Here is a 7,279-nt window from a genome sequence, read left to right as displayed (position 1 = left end):
GTTCCAGAAACCCCATTAGAGTTTGATGGCCACTAACTGATTGAAAATACAGAGCTGAACTCTTCTGGGTACAAAGTAGCACTGATGAATTCAGTATAAATAGGCTCCTCTGGAACTTGATACCACACTGGGAAAATCAGCTTCGTATCAGCTGGATCAGACAATGGGCAGGTTTATGCATCTTTCAGGGAGATTTTTTTTCCCTCCAAGAGGGAATCTGTTAATAGTCTGGTTTGTGGCAGGACTGCAACATTTCATCCCAGAAAGCATTCCAGCCGGCAGATGAGGATCATCTGCCTCGCCACCAATATGCAGCTGTCTTGGGGGGGTGTGCGGCAGTCCATCACCAGCACAAAGGGCCACACAACAGCAGCTCTCTGAAAGCTCTGCTGAGGCCAGATCAGTAAGAAAATGAAGGAGGCTAGCTTAATCAACAAAAGCTTTCTCTTCTGCTGTGTTTAGGTCTGCAGTTATCAGTGTAGCTGGCAGTTCTCAAAGACTGAAATGACAGTAGCTGGCTGTAAAAGAGATAACTGTCAGATTAGCCGGTACATATCTTCTGCCTAGGTTTTCTATATCATACCTATCTTGAAGCATCTCCATGTATCAAAGGGACTAGTTGGCCATTTGCCTTTAAAAAGTACCTTTTCCAGTGTGATAAATGAGGGTCTATTACAATGGAAACACCTAACATTTCTTGTTTCTTGACTTAGGCTGTTTTGGAATAGTATTTTTCGTGCTTTGATCAATTTGTACAGGCTAATCCTTTCTGTTGTTTTTATTGTGGTGCTTGTGTTTTCGGTTTCTCTTGTATTGAGCTTAGGGTGCAAGGGAGAGAAAATGTCTGTTGGAGTGTAAAGGCAGTGAGAAGGGCCGTTCCTGGCAGACGGAGCTTCTTCTCACGGCCCGTCAGGAATCCTGCGGAGTCGCATCCTCAGCTCCTCTAAGTCAACTGGGAGCTGTGCTGGGCTATGCCTGCTGGGGAGCTGGTCCAAAGTGGCTGCTAAAAATCCAAATTGGTGTGCAGCATGGAGAACAGAGAGGACTTGCTGCTTTGTTTGGGACAAAATGTTAACTGAGGTAAGGGGGAATTTCACTGACATTGGTGAGGAGAAGGCATTTTAGACCAGTATGGGTGAGACCCGTGCTTTTTCAAACCTGTTATCTTCCTGCTTTTCTCTTCCTCTATCTCTGCCTTCCAAGCACCTTTCTCTTCCCTATTCATCCCCCAAATACTCCTCCTCATGTTTGCTCAGTCTCAGCAAAAAGGTCTCAGATTGGCTTTTGCCTGAACTCCCAGGAAATGTTCATGAACGTAGTCTTCTGGCTTTTCAGGCTTAGCTCTTGCTGAGCTGAGATTTAAAGCAATTTATTTTGAAGCCAAAAGTGAATGCAAATGAGGGGAAAGAACTAGGGGAGGAAAAGAAAAAAGACCTCTCATTCCCAGGTGAGCACTAAGATGTCTGATCTGCCTGCCTAAAACTGATTGTTCTTCCAGTCTACAGTAAATACCCTTGCGTGTTAGTGAGCACAGCTGTAGAGGATGCTCTGATTATTGCTTGCTGAACTAAACTGGGCCAAGGAGGTGAACACGCAGCCTCTGGTTTTATTACTAAGCCATTGATCAGCCACAACGTCTTTAGCCCTCAGACAGCTGAAATGGAGGTCACGACGTGGTAGGGAGCCAGACATTAGCAGGAGGCTACCGAGTGTCCACGCTCTGAGGTCTTGTGAGCCAGATTGCTCTCTTCTGCAAGGAAGGTTTGTTTGCTGGCCGTTTCAAATGGCCCTGGCACGCTGCTGGCCATGTGACTGGGTCAAATGGATGGGTATTTCTTTTTGAAGCTAGACCTTGAATGTAAAAACGGAGTTTTGTAAGGGAGCATCTTTGTGGGGGAAGTCTGCTGGTATAGCAGACGTAACAGCTACTCTGACCAAGCTGTTTCATTATAATTCCCCTATGTGGACGCTGTATTTCAAGGGGGGCATCATTATTCTGGAATGAACCCCGCTTTCTTGGGGTGGGGGGAGGCTTTGGATTTTTGGACAAAATCATGTCCACAAGGAGCTGTTAGAAAGCAGCAGCAAGGATGGCAAAACTGGATGGCAAAAATGCCGCCAAGCTGTAGCAGGGACAACGGGAGATGCTCTCATAGAGGATGCTATGCTCTGGCTGGCCCACGCTTTGCTCACGGTTGTTTCTGCCTGTGGTGGCTGTGGTGGCTGTCGTGTCCCAGCAGCGAGAACGGCAGCAGAGCTATTGCTCTACCAGCTTGCTGATCAGCGTCAGACTTTGGGCTAAGCCTGCATCCCTTTCCTGCCTGGGCTTTCTTGACAGTGAGGTAGGGATGAAGACCACCCAAGCAGAGAGAAGATGGTGCAGGGTTTGAGGTGCTGACTGCAGGGTGGGAGGCCACAACCGCTCAACTACTGCTGCACCAGCAGCGCTCGCTGGGGCTTTGGGAAGGTCACTTTACCACCCGGGGCCTCCACTCTGCATCGTAAAATGGGGATGACCCGAGTACTTCCCAACCTCACCGTGTTTACTAAATACCCTGTCAGAGAATAGAAGTGGAGGAAATTTTTTGGATTAATGTGTAGGACTGGAGGGGGTCTGGCAAGGTTTAATCTGTTCATGTTTGCAAAGGACTCTGAGAGCTCCGGATGAAAGCAGGTGGAGATTTGCCAAGTGTTTGCTAACATTAATGGTTAATTATTGTCAATGCTGGCAGCCTACATACTCAGCCAGCATCGTTCTCCGAGTGAGATCCAGACCTGTAATGGAGTTGTTACACAAGACAGGAAGAGACACTCTGTTTTGTCCTGTTCTCCCAGCCAAAGTCCCATTCCAAAATCAGACAGCAGCAGCACTTTTCTGTCTCATCGTAGCAACTAGTTACGAATCCAGAGCATTTGGCAGAGGAAGACCTAGCCGTTCTCATGTCTGGACTCATTTCTGTCTGCTGGTGCCCTTTTTGTCTGACTGAACAGAGTGGAAATCGTGGTCCAAAATGAGATGTGTCCTGAAAGGGGCAGCACGTGGGTGCCATGCTGTGCTGCGCAGCAGGGACAGATCCAGAGTCTGCTGGAGAAGGAGGGCGCTGGGCATAACTCATGCCCACGTTCGCCCTTCTTGCTGCTCAGGCTGGGTCAGCGAGCACCTGGCCATGCTGCGGCACTTCCCAATGCGTGAGATGCCACGCTGGGGGATCAGAGGAGAGGACGGGGGCTGGCACAGCAGACCACACGTGGGCTTGGGGAGTCTCCCGAGTGCGGCAGGTCAGCTGAAGAAGAGCGAGCCTGGTCAGCTGCATCCCGCACTGCGTGCCCAAGTTTGGGAGAGAAGCTGTGTCATGGTGGGGAGGGTGAGACAGCAGCCAGCTGAGCGAGTCTAGCCCCGAGTGCGTGAGATTTGATTTGCCAGACGCAATTTGATGGCCAGTACCATTGCAGCAGTACCTGAGAAAGCTGCCTTTATCTAATAGTAGCTATCCAGAAAATGAAATCAAATGAATAAAAGGCTCAAGGTCCACTTGGTCCTGTGAACGTGACTAGCAATTGCCAAATTATGAAAATCCAATAGATCTTCAGGCTGCACCCATACTGATTTATTTTTTTATTTCTACGTTTGAATGTGCAGTCTGAATTTCTGAAGTTGAAAGCTGCATCATTCCTGTCTTTTGGCTACTGATAATATTTTAGAATTATGACCGTGGAGTAATGTTTGCTCTAAAAGGTAACTTCAAGGTGCATTAGTCTCAGATAATTGACAGAGACCGAAGAAGTGATTTGGGAAGCGCTTATGCAGAACCAAAGATCTTAGTGAATTGTTACCTTAAATTAATGGTGTAGTGAGAAGCTGCTTGGATTTGATCAGCTGGCGGTAGTACTAAATGAAGTCGGGCTTCAAAGTTATTAGCAAAATATTTATGAGACAGCGCTGCTATGGATTTATACGCTAGCATTGTGTCTTAAGGGGCCCAAATCTGCAATGCGCTCCGAGTCCACAGGACTTCCCTGGCTTCGATGGGAGCAGAGTGCTCAGTATCTCTCAGGATTGGGCTCTTTAGCACGTTGGAGCTCAGGTTAGGCCAGTGTGGCTAATAGGATTCACACCTTTAACTCCCCTCTTAATCCCCAGATGAAATGAAAGGTCTTCTCTCAACACTTAGTAAATCTCCAATTTTATTTCTCATTATTAAATCATGAAATTGGCCAAAAATGTTTAAATTAAGTGAAAGGAAGAGACATTTGTGAGAAAATTGAAGTCTCTGTGAGGAATTGAATAATCTCCAAAGATGAAGGAAGTTGCGGTTGCCAAACCCAGAAGTGAAAGGATCAGAAAGCTACAGAAAAGAAGTAGAAAACTGTGTATGTCTCAAATCCTCTCCCCCACCCTCCCCCTAAAAGTGCTGGTGATTTAAATATAGGGAAAATTATTCTGATAAGCAGCAGAGTCTACCAGATGCTCCTTCCTCTGCTGCTGCCATTATCTCCGTGCGTGACCCGGAGAAATTCCGTGATCTCGGTGGGTCCGTGTCCCCACGTGTGACAGTGACACTGCTTCCCTGGGCACAGCGAGATCTGTCAAACGTTATTAGTGTGGGTTGGGAATTAACTAGGTTTAGGTGCTTCACTCCGACTAGAATGAGGCCTGCTTTTTTTTTTTCTTCTTTTTTTTAATAGTGAGTAATTAACTCTTTGATTTTTCACAGACTGTGTTTGATTCTCCGTCTCAGGTAATTTTTCAAGAGTACGTGCTTTTTTTCTTTTTTTTTTTGCCTGAAAGATCTGCTCCAGATCAGATGGGAGTGAAATTAGGGGAGTCTGTGGCTTGTATTCTGGACGTTAACAGCAGTTCCCTTCTGGCTTCAGTATGTACGAACCCATGAACCTGCTCAGACCCTGATAAGTGCCCCCTTTGACAGTGGGTGACATTTACTTGTGGCGCATTAGAAGCGTGAGTAATGAGGGAAGGATTGTGACTGGAGCTTTTCAGGTATTGAGGACGTTTTTCTTGCTGAGGGTGATGAGGTCTGGCTCTAAAAGTATGAAAATAATGAAATTGGGTTTGGATTGCTCTGTCACCTAACACGGACATGTCTCTGGGGTGAATGCCTCTTAAGTGGCACTTGTTCTGTGTGCTTGAACTAGCTCCAGCTAAGTGAGTGCTGTTGGTAGCCCCTGTGTGACCAGAGAGTCGCAATTTTTTAAATTTTTTTTTTTTTTTTAACGTATGCAATTTTCAGCAAGTCGAGAGGTGACTCCAGTTCCCATGGCCTGTTTAATCCCGGGGAGGCAGCGGTGGGAAAGAGGGGAGCCTGCCAGGGAGGGGTCACCCAGGACAGCCGACGCTGGTAAAAACTTATCTGCCAGGGAAGAGCAAATTGAGACCCATCAAACTTATTTCACTTGAACAATGAGACAGCCAACAGATGATAAGCACATTCAATCACCGCTAGCTTGGGCTGAATTCAAACCAGCCCCTAGAGGTGAAAGACTATATTAACAGTTCCCTGACTTGTCCCGTCTCCGTTGAAATGGTCTTTAGGCCAGGGAATACACCGGTCACTTTCTCACACTTGCAGCACTGACCCAGCGGAGGTTAGCACGGACATCTGGTATATCCAGTTGATCTGTAACTACAGAAAGCAGCAACTGAAATGTATTTCAAATCAAAATGTAGCCTGCTGGTGCCAGTTACCAGCTAAAGTATGCTCCGTCTGGCTTCTAGCAACTAAACAGCACAGGTAAGCTGTGCAAAAAACAGGAGGGTTGTTAGTAAAAGAGCGTAGCCTCTGAATGCAATGGAGTTCTTTATCTCACTGAAACAGATACGACAAGTAGGGGGGGAAGGAAAACCAAACGGGGACAAAGGTCTCTCCAGAATGTATTAAAAGTACCAAATAAGCCATTCAGAGCATGCAGGTAGATTTTTTTTTTACGGAGCATTAGCAAGGCAATGTTCATCTGTGCTGGCCCGCATAGGAACAAAATAAAACCAATGTTGTGTCAACAGGGTAATAAGAAAGAACACCGAAGTGTTTTTCTCTCTGTTAAAGGGAAATCAGTCCCGTGAAAGCCATGCATACGTGTCAGTGCTGACAGCTTGGGCTGCCAGTGCTCTACTGTAAGGAGTCCAGGGATGATAGGGTGGCGCGCTGCAGAACTACAAGGAGATAGTGCGTGTGATTTGGACCACACCACCCGAAAACCCTGAACCCTTTCACATAGCGGCAATGGTAGAGTTTGCCCCAGGACGTACAGCAGTAATGTGAATCTTTCATAACCCTGCATCAGGCAAGGTTGGGAAGTCAGCCAGTCTTTCTCCACCAGTGTCTTGAAGATACATACCCAATGCTTTACTTAAAAAGCTGCTGTGTGTGAACCGAGTCCCAGCACCAAGGAGATGCAGGGAACGGGAGACAGAGTAGCTGAATTTTAGGAGCGGTAATAGTCTGGGGCACCTCTGATTAAGCCTAATACAGCTTTTAGCTTTGCAGTTGGGGCTTAGGTAGTGTGCTGATGGCTCTAACTGTGCCCAAGGCTCGCTTTGCTTCTTGGGATGGATATTTTCTGCTGAGAGATCCTTAGCCGAACTGGTTTAGCTCTGGGGGTCCCAGAAGAATTGTCTCCTCGGCCTAGCACGAGTTGTCTGTCTCCTGACTGTAAACCTGTGGGTGCAAGCCTATGCCATCAGTCCAAAGTGAGGCAGGAAATACATGGCAGAGCAGGAGTAAAACCAGTCTCTTCCCCCCCTCAGCCCTGGGCTGAAGCAGAACGCATTTTCTTGTCCTCCACCCAGGTAGCACCCACAATGCTGCCATTGTATTCTGCTGCCTCGGTGGAGTGTGCATAAATCGGGGTGTGTAAGTAACAGGATAAAGTTGTCCTGATGATGTTACAGGCTGGGGAGAGCGTGTCGATGCGCTGTGGCTGTTCGGCCATGACTAATGCAGCTCTCCTCCAAACTTCCCTACCTGCGGCAGGAACGAGAGGCTGCGTTTCAGGCGGTTTCTGATTCTTGTCGTGTAATCCCGGCGAGGACGGAGATGGGGGACCAGGCAGGCTGGTTGCTAGGCAGGTTCATCCGCCACGGCCTTACTCCCTGCGTGATTTATCATCCCTCCTTCCGAGGTCGTGACCAGCCCCTGCGGAGAAGATGGTGCCACCACTGGGCGAGCAAACAGGGGAGGGAAACAGGCAAACTGGGGCAAGAACAGCCGGGCGCTGGCCAGCAAAGGGGCGCAGCTGCCGGCCAAGGCGCTGGCAGGCGTGC

The sequence above is a fragment of the Pygoscelis adeliae genome, unplaced genomic scaffold, assembly GCF_000699105.1.
Source record: "Pygoscelis adeliae isolate BGI_AS28 unplaced genomic scaffold, ASM69910v1 Scaffold608, whole genome shotgun sequence".
Lineage (NCBI taxonomy): Eukaryota > Metazoa > Chordata > Aves > Sphenisciformes > Spheniscidae > Pygoscelis > Pygoscelis adeliae.
This window is presented reverse-complemented; position numbering follows the sequence as displayed.